The 21538-nt window shown below is 41.2% G+C and overlaps 1 protein-coding gene, 1 long non-coding RNA gene and 2 pseudogenes across 2 annotated transcripts in view; 1 reads left to right on the top strand and 3 right to left on the bottom strand.

Moving 5' to 3' along the window:
• LOC126955980 (SURP and G-patch domain-containing protein 1-like) overlaps positions 1 to 14298 on the bottom strand; it is a 187727-nt pseudogene extending 173429 nt beyond the window's left edge.
• Positions 1 to 21538, bottom strand: part of CDC42SE2 (CDC42 small effector 2) — a 1077748-nt gene that overhangs the window by 374590 nt on the left and 681620 nt on the right. The gene's annotated exons all lie outside the window — the stretch shown is intronic.
• Positions 12996 to 21538, top strand: part of LOC126956046 (uncharacterized) — a 96233-nt gene continuing 87690 nt past the window's right edge. Inside the window, exon 1 of the long non-coding RNA XR_007726222.1 lies at positions 12996 to 13087. This is a non-coding gene — a long non-coding RNA (uncharacterized LOC126956046). The remainder of the gene's footprint in view (positions 13088 to 21538) is intronic.
• Positions 18147 to 18678, bottom strand: LOC126956017 (60S ribosomal protein L11-like; annotated as a pseudogene).

Genomic DNA, 21538 nt, shown 5'->3' on the forward strand with positions numbered 1-21538 from the left:
ATTTGGCTCTCTGTTTGTCTGTTATTGGTGTATAAGAATGCTTGTGATTCTCAGTCCAAAATCTCCTTAAGCTGATAAGCAACTTCAGCAGAGTCTCAGAATTCAAAATCAATGTGCAAAAATCACAAGCATGGGGAAAGGATTCCTTATTTAATAAATGGTGCTGGGAAAACTGGCTAGCCATAGGTAGAAAGCTGAAACTGGATCCCTTCCTTACACCTTATACAAACATTAATTCAAGATGGATTAGAGACTTAAATGTAAGACCTAAAACCATAAAAACCCTAGGAGAAAACCTAGGCAATATCATTCAGGACATAGGCATGGGCAAGGACTTCATGTCTAAAACAGCAAAAGCAATGGCAACAAAAGTCAAAATAGACAAATGGGATCTAATTAAACTAAAGAGCTTCTGCACAGCAAAAGAAACTACCATCAGAGTGAACAGGCAACCTACAGAATGGGAGAACATTTTTGCAATCTACTCATCTGACACAGGGCTAATATCCAGAACCTACAAAGAACTCAAACAAATTTACAGGATAAAAACAAACAGCCCCATCAAAAAATGGGCCAAGAACATGAACAGACACTTCTCAAAAGAAGACATTTATGCCGCCAACAGACACATGAAAAAAATGCTCGTCATCACTGGCCATCAGAGAAATGCAAATCAAGACCACAATGAGATACCATCTCACACCAGTTAGAATGGTGATCATTAAAAAGTCAGGAAACAACAGGTGCTGGAGAGGATGTGGAGAAGTAGGAACAATTTTACACTGTTGGTGGGACTGTAAACTAGTTCAACCATTGTGGAAGACAGTGTGGCGATTCCTCAAGGATCTAGAACTAGAAATACCATTTGACCCAGTCATCCCATTACTGGGTATATACCCAAAGGATTATAAATCATGCTGCTATGAAGACACATGCACACGTATGTTTATTGCAGCACTATTCACAATAGCAAAGACTTGGAACCAACCCAAATGTCCATCAGAGATAGACTGGATTAAGAAAATGTGGCATATATACAACATGGAATACTATGTAGCCATAAAAAAGGATGAGTTCATGTCCTTTGTAGGGACATGGATGCAGCTGGAAACCATCATTCTCAGCAAACTATTGCAAGAACAGAAAACCAAACACCGCATGTTCTCACTTATAGGTGGGAACTGAACAATGAAAACACTTGGAAGCAGGAAGGGGAACATCACACACCAGGGCCTGTGATAGGGTGGGGGTCAGGGGGAGGGATAGCACTAGGAGATATACCTAATGTAAATGACGAGTTAATGGGTGCAGCACACCAACATGGCACATATATACATATGTAATAAACCTGCACATGGTGCACATGTACCCTAGAACTTCAAGTATAATAAAAAATTAAAAGAAATAAATAAATGGAAAAAAAGAATGCTTGTGATTTTTGCACATTGATTTTGTATCCTGAGACTTTGCTGAAGTTGCTTATCAGCTGAAGGGGATTTTGGGCTGAGACGATGGGGTTTTCTGAATATACAATCATGTCATCTGCTAACAGGGACAATTTGACTTCCTATTTTCCTAATTGAATACCCTTTGTTTCTTTCTCCTGCCTGATTGCCCTGGCCAGAACTATGTATTCCAATTTCTTTGTTAAATTTATCTGATAGGATTGTGAATTTCTTCTTTGTGTTATCTTGAATTTCACTGAGGTTTCTCAAAACAGCTCTTTTGAATTCTTTTTCTGAAAGGCACATACCTCTGTCTTTCCACAATTGATCCCTGGTACCTTATGTTTGGTGAGGTCATGTTTTCCTGGATGGCCTTCATGCTTGTGAAAATCCATCAGTTTCTGGGCATTTAAAATTAGGTATTTATTGTCATCTTCACAGTCTGGACTTGTTTGTAACTGTCATTCTTTGGAAGGCTTTTCAGGTATTTGAAGGGACTCGGGTGTTACGATCTAAGTTTTTAGTCACTGCAGCCATATCTGCATTAGGGGGCACCCCAAGCCCAGTAATGCTGTGGCTCTTGCAGACTTGTAGAGGAAGAGTCTTGATGGTCTTGGATAAGATCTGGATGAATTCTCTGATTTACCAGGCAGAGACTCTTCTCTTCCCTTACTTTCTCCTAAACAACTAGAATCTCTTTCCTGTGCTGAGCTGTCTGGAGCTGGAGGAGGGGTGACACAAGCACAACTGTAGCCACCATAGCTGGGACTGAATTGGGTCAGATGTGAAACCAGCAAAGCAGTGGGTCTTGCCCAATGCCCATGGTATCCACTGCCTGGCTACTGCCTGCGTTTGCTCAAAGCCCTAAGACTCTACAGCCAGTAGGTGGCAAATCTAGCCAGGCTTGAGTGCTTCCATTCAGGACAGCGAGCTTCCTCTATCTCTGGGCAGGTTCAGTGATGACATCTGTGACAAGGGCCTGGAGGTGGAAACCTTAGGAATCTACCTGATGCTCTCTTCTACTGAGGCTGTTCTGGCACCCATGCTGCAAGACAAAGTTCTTCTCACTCTTCCCTCCTCTTTCCATAAGCAGAGGAATCTCTCTCCATGGTCATCACCACCCCAGTCCTGTGGTGAGTACTCCCTGGCTACTGCTGATGGTTCACTCAAGGCCCAAGGGTTCTACTGTCAGCTTGTGGTCAATGCTGCCAGGCCTGTGCCTCTCCCTTCAGGGGGAGTGTGCTCCCCTCTGCCCCAGGGCAGGTCCAGAAATCTTGTCCAAGTGTCACAGCTTAGAATTGGGAGCCCCAAGAGGCTGTTTGTTGTTCTACCTCACTGTGGCCAAGCTGGTACCTAAGCTCAAGACAAAGTTTCCTTCACTCTTACTTTTTCTTTCCTAAAGCAAAAGGAGTCTCTCCCCTAGCTACCACAGCTGGGAATGTGCTGGGTCACACCTGAAGCCAGCACGTCTTTGAGTCTCACTCCAGCCCACGATGATTCCTGCCTACCATTGCTGATTATTCAGTGACCAAGGGCTCTTTTTTAAAACTTTCAAGTTTTGGGCATATAGGTGGTTTTTAGTTATATAGATAAGATCTTTATTGGTGATTTTCCAAGATTTTGGTGTACCTGTCATCGCAAACAGTGTACACTGTAGCCAACATGTAGTTTTGTTTTTTTTTTTTTTTTTGAGATAAGAGTTTCGCTCTGTCGCCCAGGCTGGCATGCAGTGGCACAATCTGCAACCTCTCCCTCCAGGGTTCAAGCGATTCTCCTTCCTCAGCCTCCCAAGTAGCTAGGACTACAGGCATGTGCCACTACGCCCAACTAATTTTTTGTATTTTTAGTAGAGATGGGGTTTCACTGTGTTAGCCAGGATGGTCTTGACCTCGTGATCCGCCTGCCTCGGCCTCCCGAAGTGCTGGGATTACAAGTGTGAGCCACTGCACCCGGCCACCAATATGTAGTTTTTATGCCTCACCAACCCCAACCCTTCTCCCTGAGTCCCTAAAGTCCATTATATCATTCTTATGCCTTTGCATTCTCATAGCTTAGCTTGCACTTATAAGTGAGAACATATGATATTTGGTTTTCTATTCCTGAGTTACTTCAGTTAGAAAATGGCCTCCGGCTCCATCCAAGCTGCTGCAAAGTCTATTATTTTATTCAGTTTTATGGCTGAGTAGCATCCCAAGGTGTATATGTACCACATTTTCTTTATCCACTCGTTGGTTGATGGGCATTTATGTTGGTTCCATATTTTTATAAGTGTGAATTATGCTGCTATAAATATGTATGTGCAGAGTCTTTTTCATGTAATCACTTTTCCTCTGGGTATTCAGTAGTGGGATTGCTGGATGATTGGTAGCTCTATTTTTAGATCTTTATCACCATAGTTTCCATAGTGGTTGTACTAGTTTACTTTCCCACTAGCAGTGTAAAAATGTTTCCTTTTCACAACATCCACACCAACATCTATTATTTCTTGATTTTTAAATTATGACCATTCTTGCAGGAATACGGTGATATTGCATGGTGGTTTTAATTTGCATTTCCCTTATAATTAGTGATGTTGAGCAGTTTTTTCCCATATGTTTGTTGGCTGTTGGTGTATTTTCTTTTGAGAATTGTCTATTTATGTCCTTTGCCCACTTTTTGATGAGATTATTTATTTCTTGCTGATGTGTTTGAGTTCTGTGCAGATTCTGGATATTAGTCCTTTGTCAGACGCATAGTTTGTGAATATTTTCTCCCACTCTGTGGGTTGTCTGTTTACTCTGCTGATTATTTCTTTTGCTGTGCAGAAGCTTTTTAGTTTAATTAGGTTCCATTTATTTATTTTTGGTTTTGCTGCATTTACTTTGACCAAGGGTTCTTTAGTCAGCAGGTAATGAATCCTGCAAAGACTAGATACTTCCCTTCAAGAAGTGGGTTCCCTTCTGGCCCAGGATGTGTCTAGAAATGTCTGGGACCTAGGGCCTAGAATGGGGACCTTGGGGCTCTGCCTGGTGCCCTATCCTACTGAGGCTGCACAGGTACCCAAGTTGCAAGACACAGTCCTCTTTACTCATCCCTCTCCTGTTCTCAAGTGCAAGGAAGGATCCCCTCCTGGAGCTGTGAGGTGTGCTGGCTAGGGTTGGGGGAGGGGTGGTGCAAGCACTTCCTTGGCTACCCTGGCTGGTGGCTCACTAGGTCACATGCCCCTAAGTCTAATGGCTGCAAGCCCAGCATAACATTAGCGCTTCCCAGGAATGGAACACAGGTTTCAGTCTCTGGGATGGGTAATTCCCCTCTGGCGTGGGCTGGTCTAAATGCTCCCTCTGTGAGTGCCAACTGAGTGCTGCAAAGTGTTACTTTTCACAGTGACAGGGCAGTGCTGAGTCCCAATGCAAAGTCACACAATCACTGCACTCTCTCTCCCCCAAGCACACAGATTCTCTCTTGTACAAGGAGGCAACTCCTGAGGGATGGGAGAGGGGTGGCACTGGTGATTCAAGACTGTCTTTCCTACCCTCATCAATGCCTCTTTCAGTAATATGAAGTTAGAACCAGATATTGTGATTGCTCACCTGATTTTGCTTTTCGTGAAGATGCTTTTTTTTTGTGTGTGTGGATAGTTGTTCAATTTGGTGTTCCTATGGGGAGGACAATTGGTGGGAGCTTCTGTTCAGCCATCTTCTTCCCCTATGAAAAATTAAATAAAAAAAAAGTTTTCCATATTTTCCCTGAGTCTTTTTAAATTTCATAATTTAATTTTTAAATATTTGATTCATCTAGAATTTACTGAGTGGTAGGTCTAGCTTTGCTTTTTTTCTTAACAGCTAGGTGTTTGAAACAACCATTTAAAAAACAAATCTAATTTAATTAGCTTGATTTAACCATTCTACAATGTGTACATATATCAAAACATTATGTATATCATAAATACATACATTTTTGTCAATTAAAACCATTAAAAAGAAAAAAGAAAAGAAAACAACTGTCGATTTCCTCCATTAGTTTGAAATGCCATCCTGGTGTTACATACTAAATTTCCATATATACTTATGTCTTTTATTTTGGTACAGCACGTTCCCAATTTTGTAAAGAAAATTTATTTCCTTTTGTATAGAAAAAACAGAGGAAAAATACATCATCATGTTTATATAAAATAAATGAAGCAGACCCTCGATGGTGAGCCTAACTGTGCTGGCCTATGTTGTTTTCCTAGTGTTTTAACCTATTATTTCTGTGGCAGATTCTGAAACCAACAGAAAATTGATATCAGATGATGCTTTAGTCCTTAGGGCCCTTGGTTGAAAGTAAAACATAACCGTCTTAAACTTAATGGCATAAATTTTGTAAATTCTCTGCATACTGTCACTTCCGACAGGTCAGTATGTAGTGAAATACTTCAACATGATGAAACCAGTGCAACATTCAAGTTAGTTGGAATACACTCACTTTCCTTAGTTAAATCTCACATTATTTGAAAATGTTAGTTTATTACTAAAAAATCCATGCTAGCCTACAAGGCAAATAATAGCCTACTAAATATAACAGAGCCCAAACATCCCTATAATTCTACAAATTAATGGTTTCATGCATAGAGAACCCCTACCATGGTCAAGGAATCCAAATTAGTTATTTTTGCATGCCTTTCTAAAACTGAGTCCTTGAGGAGGCAACAGAAATTAGTGATGTTGAGCACTAGTAGTACTAATCCCACTGACAACCCTCCTATTTTAAAAATAATTGAGTACTTCTTCAGTTTTCTGTGTGGCACTGAAAGTTCACAGCTCTTTAAATACTTATGTAATGCCATTCTTGGGGGGATCTTTAAGAGTTAACCTTCCTACTTCCCAAACACCACAAAAGAACTAAGCCACTAAATAAACAGTAACAGAAGTAACATCCTATGGCTTTACAGAGTGGCTTCTTTAGAATTGAGGCTAGGTAATATTCTAATTCATTTTTTTGCTGAGCAGCGATAGTTGTTGAGGTAACTCAATATTCTCGTCCATTTAATGAACTCTGTTTTCACCGGCAAATACAACAGGACCAAAACCAGATCATCAGCCCAGTGGTTCCCCTGTAAACTCCTTGGCTAGGAGATGAGATAATTAACTGGATCTCTTTTCACACAAAAAACAGCTTCTATTTTGGAGAGGTGAATTTGTTCAGCAGATCTTGTTTGCTTTTTGTACCAGGTTTGGTGGAGTCAAACTCCAATTACCCATGAATATTTCTCAGTTGGAGATATGATGGTTCCTTATGATTTTGCCAAAGGAAGCGTCTTCAATTACCTTACAATCATAAATATTAAGAGGAATGTACATGTTGACTTTTTGCCCATCTAATTCATTTGGGTGTCCTGTTGGGCCAACTGATAACTTGTCAGTAGGCTATCTTTCAAATTCTTTAAATGTTGAACGGAGAAATGTCAAGTCTTATTTAAATCTTTCCAAATACATTCCCTCAAACTATATCTTTCATGGTTGTTGGTAAAGAATAATTAGATGGGATTGAAAGTTGTATACACTCTTCTAAAGATAGGCTATATACAGCATTTCAGTTATCTACTGCTATGTAACAAACTAGCGAAAAGCATGGTGAATCAAAACAGTTAATTACTATTTCACAGTTCTGTACATTGATCTTGTTTATCTCTGCAATTTTCACTTTCTTTCATGCAGTTGCAGGCAGAGAGTGGCACTAGAGTCATCCGAAGTTCAACTGGGCTGGACATTCAACATGGCTGCTTCCCTTGAATGTCTGGAGCCTCACTGTGGTTGGCTGGAACAGTTGGCCACTGGCCAGGTGAATCTCTGACTGGTCAAATTTATGAAATAGGAGAAATGGTTACCTCCATCTTTAGGAAATTTATTCTTATCTGGGTGTGATTTCAAGCCTCCCTCCAAGTTTTACGCACTTATAAGCCAACTACTTTATAAGGTCTGAGACACCTTTTAAGCAGATTGGAAGACAGGAACTCTAATAACATGCAATGTCTTTTCTTGTTGCTTAGAAGGGTATGCACAAATTTTTACTAATACTCCAAACTCAAGCCTTTGGCACAATGTTCTTCAATGTTTAGAAATTTGTATTTGTTTCATTAAAAATTAAGAAAATTTTCTTATGAGCTCCAGATGAGCTTACCCTTTAAAACATTTCTAAAAATAAGAAGCATGTCTTAATTGTTCCTTTGATATACTGTTGGAAATTAGATTGTAACTGTGTAGAACTTATTTTTTTCATATTCAGTTGTTTTTCTTAATTGTCTAAACTTTTGCTTGCAAGGAACCATATGTATACAAATTACTTGTTTTTTCCAGATCTTGAAATCTAGGTTATTTTTACTATTTTAAACCCATTAAAATTTTTTTAAGTGTTACCGAAGAGTATCCTGTGGTTTTCACTGTAATTTTTTTTTCCAGGACACAAATTAATTGACACCTGGAGGAATTTAAAAAAAATAGATATAAATATGCTATGTTATAATTCAGTATAAGTTTAGTATCCAATCTCTTGCCTGACTGCTGGAATTGAGACATAAATCTTCTTCTGCATCAGTGCTTCTCCAGATTCAGACTGGAATGTACACTATTAGCTCTCTTGCTCTTACTCCTTTGAACTATACCCCTGGCTTTCCTGGGTCTCCAGGTTGCAGTGGGACTTCACAGGATTTCTCAGACTCCATAATCAATTCAGCAACACTGAATCTAAACCAGATACGGCAATTTCAGCACTTAAGTCAGACCCCGGGGTTGGCACGCCAGGATCAAAACTGAGATGCACTTCTGAAATCGTCTTTGTTAAGAAGTTGAGGTGCCTGTGGAAGCTCAAGCCAACAGGAGATATCTAGCAAGTGTGCTGCTATTTGAACCTTAAGCCTTTATGGGAATTGTGTTGGAGGTTTACATTTGAATGAATGTAGCTGTTAGGGAGCAGAGCTGAAACACTGTTGGATGAAAACACACAGGGAAGATTGAGGAGAGCAACAGGAAGTCAGCATTTTAGAGATATTTGGAAGTTGAGAAGCCTTCAACGTTCACCGAGGAGGACTTGTCAGAAATGAAAAAATTGGGAGAGTAGGGTGTCTCTGGAGCCAGGAGAACAGAATGATGGTTTTTACACTGTGCTCCCCAAAGTCCCACTAGGGGTTACGACATTTTGTAATAGCAGAGAGGAGTAAATAGATGTGAGTCTACACCTCTCACTAAAATCAGAGCTCTGAATACACTAAAAAATAACTCCAGTGACTTTCATCTTTGATTGCAAGTATAAAAGATGAAGAAAATTTTATTCACTAGACCTTATCTTAGGAGAAAACTGCCTGATTTCGGGAAGAGAGACAAATCTCAAAATCATGCTCCAACAAAATAAGATGCTTAGTGAACTACTAAGCAGGAGAAAAAGAGATAAATTGTTTTGTTTCTGAAAAGAAAGAAGAAAAGAAAGAATGAACAAAGAATAAAGGGAGAAAAATGGGTAGCAAAAGAAAAGGCAGATCTTATGATGTGATTCTATGATTCAGATATAGTCAATAATGTTTCTACACATACAAATCTTTTTCTTTAAATAAATAACTGATGAAGGTTCTGAATTTTATGTTGTGCTAACATAGAGCAAAATAGAGATTTGTGCTAATATAGAGCACAAATTTTATGTAGTATACAGAGCAGATATTTGGAGAAAGTCCCATGATTATGTAATATTTGGGAATTCTAAGAGATCATGAAGAGGTTTTGAATTTTCACAGGCCAATGTATTTGAAATAGGACTTTTTATAGTAGCTCTGACCAGTAGAAATCTAATATGAGCCACAAAACACAAGCCACATATGTAATTTTAAATGTTATAGTTGTCACATATAGTTTACATGCCCCAACATTACAATCTTCACACTTGAATGATTTTTTTTCTAATATGCTTCACCTTAGTGGATGACCACCACTATTCTTAAAATTAAGTAAATTATATACCTGGGAGAATTTATTGTCTCCTTCACTCATCCCACACCATCTTCATAAATTAACGAATCCTCTCAAATACTTTTTAAATTTACCCCCTGTGGTAGACACAATAATGGCCCACCAAAGATGTCCACATCTTAATCCCTGAAGCCTGTGAATATATTTCCTTAGATGGCAAGAAAAGACTTTGTAGGTGTGATTACGTTGAAACTCTCGAGATAAGGAGGTTATTCTGGATTATCTGGATGAGCCGAACCCAATGTAATCACAAGGGTCTTTGTAAGAGGGAAGTGGAAGTATCACAGACAGAGAAGGTGATGTGACAACAGAGAGAGAAGGCAGAGGGACTCAAGGAAGAGGACTTGAGCCAAGGAATGCAGGAAAACTGGAAAAAACATTGAAATAGATTTACTCCCCTAAAGTAACAAGAATAAACACAGCTCTGCTGACATTTGGGGTTTAGCCTTATAGATCCATTTCAGACTTCTGACTTCCAGAACTAGGACACCTAGGTGTGATAAGGTGGGGAAGAGGTAGAGATTGCTTTTTTGCATGCCTAGTGTTTGCTTCCATGTAAGAACTACATTAAAAAAATACTCCTGGCCTCCTTCTAGAACAGCAGTGTCTTAATCTTATTGGCACACCTGGATGATACCAAATTATTCTTTTAAGGAAATCAATAAATCACTAAAAATGCATAGAGAAACATCTGGCAATAACATTTCAGGGCTGTGGAGCTACAGTATAAGTACATATGTGTTGGTATGCACACACCTGACTTTTATGTTTGGAACTGAAGCCAGCCATCTTCCCTAGGACAAATCTTTAATCTGCTAAAGAAACACAAGAACATGATTTACTTTCAGCTAGCCATTTATAATGATCCAGTTTTCTTCACTTGATCAAAGGAATATAATCTAATACTTGAAAAATGGGGTCAAAACAGCATTCCGAGGAAAATATTTACTGCAAATATTTATAATTGTGTAAGAAGAATCATTCTTTTTAAAATTCAAACTGTGTTTTAACTTTAGAAGTCTTTACTAGATCTTAAAATCACAATTAAATATTTGAGACTGTATGTAACCCCCCAAATAAAAATAGTATATTAGTTGCTTTAAACAGTATTCATCACTTTCACTTTTTATGTTATAATAAACTTACGTATATAAAAATTTAAATGTACAGCACATGTAGTTGTGTGTGTGTGTAGCATTGTAAAAATATGAGGAAAAATTTTACTTAGTATAAAAACATGCATATATAAGTGTGCAGGAGAGTTTTTGAATTAAAACCTGCTTTACATAATACCATTTTGAATGAAAATTATGGATATTGATTCTCTGATTAAAGGAACTCTGTCTTCTCAAAGAAAAAAAAAAGTTTCGTGTCATGGCTGGTTTCGAATCACCTGGCAGGAAGGATTTTTTTGTAAGAATTAGGCTGCACGTTTTACATTTGGGCTGATCATGCCACCTTTGCTGCCATCTGGCTTGATGTGATATCCAGCATATCTAATTCCAGCACCTGGAAGTTTAAAGTGCTTTCTTTCTAAAGAAAAATAATGTTCCATCTACATCTATAGGTTTGTGAGATGGGGGAGCACATGTGACAAGAAACATTTCCCAAAGAAAGATTGAAAAATTCCAAGGACTTATTCCTAAATTAGGTTCTAATGATCACTCTCCTTTTCCCATTCATCTATGAGATTTTTCCCAGACTTGAGCACTTTGGTTAAAAAAAAAAAAAAAAAAAAGCCCAACTAAACAACTATGTTGTTCTAAAGACTTGCTAGCTATTCTTTTCTGTGGCCAATATTTCCTTGGTCACCACATCAGTGCAAGCATGATTTAACTGACAGGTAAAATAGTAATATTTATAAAGACTCTATGTGTAGAGGATAAGACATTGATAGTACACCAATGATTTTGAACATAGACTCTGGAGAGAGCTAGATGCTAATTTTGACTCCTTAACTTAACCATCTGACCTTGAACTAGTTACTTAGTCTCTAGACCTCAATTTCCTCATCTGCAGAATGTGAATAATGAATGTTCTTGTGCAAATTAAATATGTATACAGTAGATATTGTCATTTGTTCCTTCAGATCCACTGCCACCTGCTACTCCTTAGTCCCCCTCCCAAGGAGGCTGACCTGCATGGACCACTAGAGGCTCCCTTGTCCTTTGCTTTTTTTTTGGTTTAGCCAATAGGGTGCCCAGAGAGAAGATGAGAGGGAGGGCTGAGAGTGAAGTTGGGGATTTATTCTGAATGCTTGCCCTGCAGCATTGCCTTAGGCTGTCACTATTCCTTCCCAGAAGCTTTCTAGGTGACTCTCTCCTTCTGTGTTCTGGAAAACTACTCCCTACCCTCTTCCCTTCAGGCTTAAGGACAGGTATTGCCTGCTATTACTAGCTCCAGGGCACAGCATCATCTCTACAACCTGCCACATCTTTGCAAATAATCCCTTTATTAAACTTTCCTAAGAAGATCCCAATTTAACCATGTCTCCTTGTTTTTGTTTTTCTGGGATGTTGATTGGTACAATATGTGTTTACCATACTGCCTTGCACAAAATAAATGTCCAACACAGTGATATTTATCATTAAGAAGACTGAAAGCATGTAATCATTCTTACAATAGCTGTACAACTGGTATGCTGAACAAGTGTGGTGCTTGGATTGTGACAAAAACACAGCCTAAATAAAAATAATCTTACCACTATGTGTTTAAACTTCATTTGGTGATGATAATTTTCTCTCCGTGGAGGAAAACTCTAGAAGTCCCATGATTACTCATTCTTTTTTTCTTTTTGTTGGATGAGCACTGGGACTTTATTACACAGCACGGCACTTGTGACAACGGGAGGGGTGGGCAGAAATACAGGCCGAAACATTCCACGGTCCAGGGACGGCTGGTCATTCAGAAAGTGTGTGTTTCCAGAACACTCAGTAGTAAGACCCTCTGAGGTTGTTCCGGGGGGGTTGGGCCGGAAGCGGTAGGCGGGCATCATCCTCTTGCGGAAGGCCTAGTACTCGTTGTACTCCTTGGAGAGAGCGGCCGGCTGGTCAATGCGGAAGCCGGCGCCAGCCACTGCGGTGGTGCCCTTGTTGACCGGATTCTTGATGCCCTGGCTCTCCGAGCCCAGCCCCTCGCCCTCCTTCCAGCCCATCTTCATCAGCATCTGGCAGCCGATATTCTCCTCCGTCAGTTTGAACTCCTCGTACTCCGAGTAGTCAGGCTCGCGGCCCTCCTTGAAGGTCTCCCTAAACTTCTCCAGCTTGTCTGGAGGCAGGAAGTCTGGGATGAAGTGCTTGCCCCGGCCCATCTTCGTCAGCTGGTCGGCCCATTACCTCATGTTGTTCATCTCCATGCGCTGCAGCTGGTGCTCCCAGGTGACCAACTCGCTGTTCACCTCTTCGTCGCTGTGGTAGCCGTGCTGGTGCTGCTGCACCGCCTTCTCCCACAGCAGCTGCATGTCCTGCAAGGCCCGCTTTTGCTGCAGGATCATGTCGTACATCTGATGCATCTCCTGCTGGTCCTTCAGCTGCTGCTTCTGGGAGCCCGATAGCTCCGTGAGACCCACTAGACCCACGGACTTCCAGTTCTCATAGCCGAGCCCCTTGAGGTCCTGAACTGACAGAGGTGAGGGAGAGTCAGCCACGTCCCTCTGCACCAGCTCAGCAGGTGAGAGCTCTACTTTGTTCTCTTCAGGCCTCCACCGGCTCTTCGGCTTCCTTTTGACGGTGGCTGCGGAGGCTGGCTTCCGGGGCGCCTGGAGCAGGGATGATGGGGGGCACAGGCGAGGACGAGGCGGGGCAGGTGATTGTCGGGGGCGAAGGCCCTGACAGGGCCTCAGGAGGGGACCTGCGCTTCAGGCCGGGGTCGGGTGCCGTGAGGGTGCCTGTGGAGCCGGCCTTGGCTTTCCGGAACTCCTCCAGCTTCTGTTAGTAGCAGTTGGACCCTTGGCTGTTGGGCTCGTACAGAAAGCTGAACGCCTGGGTTTTCGCGGTTGTTCTGGAGGGCGATGGTTTCCACCTCGGGATCCTCGCCCGTTATGAACCTGGCCAACTTTTCTGCAAGGTTCTTGACCTCTTCGTCCTCTGGGGGTGAAACTTTCTGAGAGGCTGCCTGCAACTTCCGCGCTTCCTTTCTTATCTCAGCCACCTCCTTTCTGTAGTAGAGGAATTGCCTGCTATTCTTACCGTGCAAAAATGGAAACGCCGGGTTATCCCTGTAGTCCTCCATAGTCGCTTTTTCTAACTCGGGGCCTGCTTCTGCCACAAATCGGCCAGTTTCTCTATCACTTTCTGAGTCTCAACTCCCTCTGGGGGTGACACTTTGATCTCCAGCCACTGCTCCTAGTCCTCCTCCTCATCCTCGCCGTGGGACTGGAAGACACTCGGGCGGTGAGCCACGGGCAGTTGCTTGGCGTGCGAGTAGCTCTTCACTGGCCTGGCGGGTTGGCCAGCCCTAGGCCTGTCCACCTGCTGATGAGGAGGGACCTCTTCCCGGCGCAGGAGGTAGGCATGCTGGGAGGGGCACTGGGCGCGCTGGCATTGGGGGTGGGGGGCATCTGTGCCGGTCTGTGCCTTCTGCAACTTCAGAAATTGCTGCAGGAAGCTACCGTCGTTGGCCAACTTGTTTGAAACGCAGGAAGAGTTGTGTGCATTTGTGATTTCACCAGGATATGGGGGCTGTGGGCTGACCACCTGATTCTGCTTGACTTTCTGTTCCATTTTGCTTCAATTTCCCCTTTCTTCTGAGCGATGAGCTCTTCCTGGTGAAGGATGTTCATGTTCATTTTTTCAGATTTAGGGGGAGAAACCCCAAACCACCGGTTAGCCTTTCCTGCAACATCCCGGTTGTCCATCTTGAGACTCATCCAATCCCACAATCTCTCTACTCAGTCTTATGTGACAATCCTACAGTCACTTTAAGACATGAACACACTCACAATTCAGTAATTAGAATGTCCTGACCATGGGATAACATCTGACCTTGGTCGCCTCTTCTCCTGTATCCCAGGTTGTACCCTGCTCCAGGCTGCTGCCTGCTGTAGGGACAGGGTGAGTTCCTGGCTGTCCTTCATCTCATCTTCCTATCTCACAAACTGCTGTCTTGGAACTGCCAGTGTTAAGGGTAGGAGAGAGCAGAGGTGTAGGGGAGGGCACTGCTTGGCTAGGAAGCTTCAACTTCTCTGGACATATGGATGTTAGTTAAAGCTGATGCTCCAGGGTGGGCCTGGAGATGATGAAGCTGATGCTTCTCTCCTGGGTTCTTCTTGAGCTCTTCAGAGGTTTCTTACTGGGCCCTTTCTTACGCAGTTCCCTGGACTCAGATGGATTGCTTCCTGGGCATCCACCACACACCTCAGCCTCTTTCTGCTCTTCCTTCTTGCAAATAGTCCTGTTGACTAAGAAGGAGGAAAACCTCTCCCCGACACTCTCTCCCTCCTGACACACACCTGATGTGAAACGCAAAACATTGTTTGGCTCAGGCCCGATGCAGTAGTGGTCTCTTGGCTTCTCCATCCAAGCAGTTAATGAGCTTCCAGACTTCTTAGTCCCCAACCCACTTGAGCTTCATCAGGCCAAGTCAGACACCAGTCTTCCATGTCTCCAATAGCAGGGAGCACATTTCTAAGCTGTTGCAGGGGTTCCCAGAGACTCCCCAACTAGGTCTGGGAACAGAAGGCAGTATACTTCAACCCATCCTCTAAAGTATTAGAGATGAGGAGAGAAGAGCCCTCTCTGAAGAGATCTTGTTACCGTATCCTCAACCTACCAGCATCTCCAATCTCTTTTATGTCCTTGACTGGACTGAGGGATCCAAGAGTCAGAAACAAGTTCTGGTAGGGCTCTTACTTGGTACAGCTGAATAAGATGAGTATTTGGTGTATGATGTCTATCACATCAGCCTCATTGCAGAAACACATCTTTTACGATATTAGCCAACATAGTTTAGTTTTTTTTTTTTTTTAGAACAAAACCTTAATAATTGGGATGTGGCTAGAAGAAGAGAGTTTTTTGATTAGTAGTTTGATGATGGTATTTATATTATTTTTCTTCTGCCTACATTTGTCTTTTTTTTCTATGAATTTGAACCTAGGATAGAGAGCTAGAACAAGGGCCAAAGTGGGGAGTGATAATACTACAAGCATCTAGAATGACTGATATTGACATCTGGTGCTAGATGCTGTAGGGGAGGCATAGACAGAGGGAGGGGGCATCCTGCACTCTGGGATTTATAATGCAAAGAGAGAATCTCTTATAATGTAAAGGGAGATACTTACAAAGTAGAAGGGAATCAGTTACTTGATTGTGGTAATGGTTGCACAACTCTGTGAACATATTAAGAACCATTGGATTAGTCACTTTAAATGGGTGCATTGTATGATATATAAATTATATCTCAATAAAGCTGTTAAAAAAGAAAAGTAAGACAAAGTGGGAACTAAGAGAAAAGAAAGGGTTCATTCAATCTGGAGAGTCTGGGGCCAGAGCACACTATTGTTATGTGAGTCTTTAGGTCACAGAAGATCAAAAGAAGAGGTTGATTTAAAACATGGCTCTTTTTGTGGGATCAGTGTGTAGCTCAGCTGATAAAAGAGACTTCCCTGAAACCCCTTTAAGCCTGCAAGCACCATCTCTGCATTTTTTTTCTCTAGTGCATAAACAATGATGGAAAAGGGCCTGTCTTTTCTTACAGCTGGATGTGGCAAGCAGCTATTTCGCCTTATAGACTGGTAAAAAGTGGAACTGAGACCACAGATATGATGATTGTGGAGTCTGTTTGCCATCCTAGGCTGTCAGTAGAAGAAGCAGGGTGCTAGAGAGAATGAGGGGATAAGACATAGAGCAGTTCAGAGCTCTTAGCATTCTTTGAAGGTGATGTTAAATGTTCCAGGAAACTGAATGCTTTTAGAGAGAGATGGAAGGGTGCATCTGTTAAGAATTAAAGTGAAGAGGTCTGACTCATCTGTGTCTCACATGAAATTTAAAAACTTTTTCCTTTATTATGTAAATTTTAAAACATACACAAAATAGGGAGAATAGAATAATAACTTCCCATATAGCCATTGCTGTGAGAGGAGGGTTCCATAACTTGTTGAAATAACTACACTTTGCCTTATCCTTTTACTCTGCAAAAATAATATTCAAAAAAATGTAATGACACTGAAACAGAAATGTACTATTTAGTATTCTGGCATAGATGTCCATTTTAATTTCAGATTATGATAAAATCACATGTGCAATTTTTTTTTGTTATTCAGTTTGAAAGCATAATGTCTTTGATAAATCTGATTGAATGGGTAACTTTATTCTTCCATTCATATATTAAAAAGTTTTGGCTGGGCGCGGTGGCTCACGCCTGTAATTCCAGCACTTTGGGAGGCCGAGTCGGGGAGATCATGAGGTCAGGAGTTCGAGACCAGCTTGGCCAACATGGTGAAACCCCATCTGTACGAAAAAATACAAAAATTAGCCAGGCATGGTGGCACGTGCCTGTAATCCCAGCTATTCAGGAGGTGAGGCAGGAGAATTGCTTGAACCCGGGAGGCAGAGGTTCCAGTGAGCTGAGATTGCACCACTGCATTCCAGCCTCGGCAACAGAGCAAGACTCCATCTCAAAAAAAACAAAACAAAACAAAACAAAAAAGGTTTTAAGCACATGGAATTAAATATATCATTCTCAAATCTTACAACACTTGATTTGCATTAGACCACAGGTTTAATTGCATCAAAGGGCAAACAAGTGATACACTTAGACTTCCCATTTTATCAGCATATAATATCTTTTCTAAATTATTCAGCAGTTGATTCCCCAGATTTCTTCATTCGTTTTTCCTTTTGCTTCCCTGTGAACTTTTAACTTCAGTCATTCATTCATCAAAGAAGAACTTTATCAAGAAGGAGAATTAAAGCAAAACAATCTATTTTGCCCCTCTGCCATTCTTTTTGTTGTTGTTGTTGTTGTTTGTTTTTGAGACAAGATCCTGCTGTATTGCCCAGGCTGGAGTGCAGTGGTGTGATCATGGCTCACTGCAGCCTTGACTTCCTGGGCTCAAGTGATCTTCCCACCTCAGCCTCCCAAAGTGCTGATATTGCAGGCATGAGCCACCTTGCTCAGCTATTTTGTCACTCTTTATCATCTTTAGGAAAATATCTGGAAGAACTAGTAATTAAATCTCCAAAAGGCACTAATCTATAGCAATTTTGCCTCTCACCTCAAGTGGGAGTTTGGAGTTGTCCATGAGAATTAATCCCTGTTAGGGAGGATGATCAACAGGTCAGTGTTAGGGAGCAACGTCAGGAGTCTGGAGGGCAAAGACAATGGGATTCCCAGGGTTTACCCCCTTGCAACAGGACCCAGTGGACAGATGGAGAATGAGAACCTAGCGAGCACTCCTCTTTGTCCACCCTCTCATCACCCCCAGGTAAGGAACTGAAGGTTCTAGCACGGAAGTCGAGGCTGAACTGTGGTTACATAGTTTGAGTCAATACAGCAGTTGCAAGACCATGATAGTGGACTCAGGCCTCAAACCTGAAACCAGGTCTACATTGGCAGATTATTTCTAAATGTCATGAGTCAGTGGAATGAGGCTTTCTCTGATTCCTTAGAAGGGTGGCAAGGCAGAGCATGATTTTCTGTGCCCTGCAAATAAAGTCTAAGAAAGGCTGAGCTTTCTGGTTCTCTTTTTTTCACCAAAAACTTTTTATTGGCCTTTTGGGTAGAAACGGGTTTATTTGTCAGGAAGGATGATTCCATCATACTTATGCTCGAAGCAACGCATGGTCTCCTCTTTGCTGAGTCTGTGTTTGGCCCCAATGCAGCCTGTTCTGTGTTTCTTGTCTGTGATGCTGAAACCTGGCCTACCCAGCACCACACAGAAGTCCAGGCCATAGATACCAATGCTTGGGTCATATATGATACCCAAATCGATCTGCTCCTGGATCCCAAAACCAAAGTTTCTAGTATCTGAGAAGTTATTTTTTCTTAACTCATACTTCTGCACCTTTGGATCCCTCTCCAAGATTTCTTCTGCCTTGAACCCTTGAACTGTGCAGTGAATAGCAATCTTTTCATTTCTCTGCATGCCAAAGGATCTGATTGTATCTAGCTCTGCAAAACACAGGGGTCTGCCCTGTGAGCTGCTCCAACACCTTGGCTGCTCAGGTCACTCTGTCTCCACTCTCCTCAACACAGATGTTGAGGCAGAGCTTTCAGATGTGAAGTTTCCACATGGGGTTGTCCTTTTTGCCTTGATCTGCCATGATGGAGAACAGGAAGAGCTCTGGTTCTCTTAAAAGAACTTTGGCAAACATCAAATGGGATATATTTTGGGGAGCTTCAGAAGCTCTACATCAGTCTCTGATTAGGCAAGAAATATCTATATATGAAAAACCTGTAAATAAAATTTGCAGTTCATTCAACTTCAATGCAGCAAATTATATTCTTGATATTTGGAAAATCCTGAAGATGTTTGAAAAGCAGTCTATTAGTGGGATAGCCATTCAATTCTAGAGTCTTTTAGTAATAAGATTGTATTTGAATGGGGCTACCTGTAGGGTAATGACATAATCCTCATTGCAAAATATAAGCAACTGTAGAGGCAAGAGCTGCCATCAAGAATTATATGCTCCTAAGAGTGCCAAGTGCTTTAAATTTTTTCTTCCTTTTACAGTGACACAGAAAGAGAGAAATCTCTTTTAATATCTCCATGAAATATTAAAATGTTGTCAGGGTCTTCTAAAAGCCCCCAAAAATCTGTGCTTTCAGAAGTATGTTAGCCATAGTACTCAGAATCACATAGCTACCACCATGGTGTTCCCATAGACTGGCCACATACCCTTTAAGTGGAGAGAGAATGTGGCCAGAAGTGTTACTTCTTTTGGTTGCTGGAAATGAAAATGAGAACAATCTTACAATTTCAGAATTAGTCAGCAGGAGCCCACTTTTTTCCTAAGCATTTCTTTATTTGTGGATTTTCAGAATGGTACAATTTAGAGATTCAAATATGAAGCCTTGCTTTCTCTACCGGAGAAAGGAAAAGATACACCTATATCCTGCTGTATATAATCTCCTTCAGAGGAGATTTCAGCTTTTTTTTTTTTTTTTTTTTTACCTATAAGAAACATATATATATATATATTTTAAATTTATTTATTATTATTATACTTTAAGTTGTAGGGTACATGTGCATAACGTGCAGGTTTGTTACATATGTATACTTGTGCCATGTTGGTGTGCTGCACCCATCAACTCATCATTTACATCAGGTATAACTCCCAATGCAATCCCTCCCCCCTCCCCCCTCCCCAGGATAGGCCCTGGTGTGTGCTGTTCCCCTTCCTGAGTCCAAGTGATCTCATTGTTCAGTTCCCACCTATGAGTGAGAACATGCGGTGTTTGGTTTTCTGTTCTTGTGATAGTTTGCTAAGAATGATGGTTTCCAGCTGCATCCATGTCCCTACAAAGGACACAAACTCATCCTTTTTGATGGCTGCATAGTATTCCATGGTGTATATGTGCCACATTTTCTTAATCCAGTCTGTCACTGATGGACATTTGGGTTGATTCCAAGTCTTTGCTATTGTGAATAGTGCTGCAATAAACATACGTGTGCACGTGTCTTTATAGCAGCATAATTTATAATCCTTTGGGTATATACCCAGTAATGGGATGGCTGGGTCATATGGTACATCTAGTTCTAGATCCTTGAGGAATCGCCATACTGTTTTCCATAATGGTTGAACTAGTTTACAATCCCACCAACAGTGTAAAAGTGTTCCTATTTCTCCACATCCTCTCCAGCACCTGTTGTTTCCTGACTTTTTAATGATCGCCATTCTAACTGGTGTGAGATGGTATCTCATTGTGGTTTTGATTTGCATTTCTCTGATGGCCAGTGATGATGAGCATTTTTTCATGTGTCTGTTGGCTGTATGAATGTCTTCTTTTGAGAAATGTCTGTTCATATCCTTTGCCCACTTTTTGATGGGGTTGTTTGTTTTTTTCTTGTAAATTTGTTTGAGTTCTTTGTAGGTTCTGGATATTAGCCCTTTGTCAGATGAGTAGATTGCAAAAATTTTCTCCCATTCTGTAGGTTGCCTGTTCACTCTGATGGTAGTTTCTTTTGCTGTGCAGAAGCTCTTTAGTTTAATGAGATCCCATTTGTCAATTTTGGCTTTTGCTGCCGTTGCTTTTGGTGTTTTAGACATGAAGTCTTTGCCCATGCCTATGTCCTGAATGGTACTACCTAGGTTTTCCTCTAGGATTTTTATGGTATTAGGTCTAACATTTAAGTCTCTAATCCATCTTGAATTAATTTTCGTATAAGGAGTAAGGAAAGGATCCAGTTTCAGCTTTCTACTTATGGCTAGCCAATTTTCCCAGCACCATTTATTAAATAGGGAATCCTTTCCCCATTTCTTGTTTTTGTCAGGTTTGTCAAAGATCAGATGGCTGTAGATGTGTGGTATTATTTCTGAGGACTCTGTTCTGTTCCATTGGTCTATATCTCTGTTTTGGTACCAGTACCATGCTGTTTTGGTTACTGTAGCCTTGTAGTATAGTTTGAAGTCAGGTAGCGTGATGCCTCCAGCTTTGTTCTTTTGACTTAGGATTGTCTTGGAGATGCGGGCTCTTTTTTGGTTCCATATGAACTTTAAAGCAGTTTTTTCCAATTCTGTGAAGAAACTCATTGGTAGCTTGATGGGGATGGCATTGAATCTATAAATTACCTTGGGCAGTATGGCCATTTTCACGATAGAGATTTCAGCTTTATAGATAAGTCAGAATCTCCTTTTCCTTTCCAGGGTTCGATTTCCACAATACACAATAATTTTAGGGCCTGAAAAAAATGACAATGTCCTCTCTTTCCTGAAGCACTTTTTGTAGTGGAAGACCTTTTTTACTATAATATTTTGTAAGTGTGGGCTTGGGAGAGAGAAAAAGAAGGCAGAGAAAAAAAAATCTAAGTAATTGTTCAGAATGTGTCACTTATCATTATTTTCAAATACAAGTCCTGTCCTTGGAGCTGTTCTCTTTTTTCACTGATTTCCTAGAAACATATGAAAAAGAAGACGAGCCTGCTTATATAGTTTAAAGTTTCTTATTTCATTTTTCATATCC

Source organism: Macaca thibetana, chromosome 6 (assembly GCF_024542745.1).
Source record: "Macaca thibetana thibetana isolate TM-01 chromosome 6, ASM2454274v1, whole genome shotgun sequence".
NCBI lineage: Eukaryota > Metazoa > Chordata > Mammalia > Primates > Cercopithecidae > Macaca > Macaca thibetana.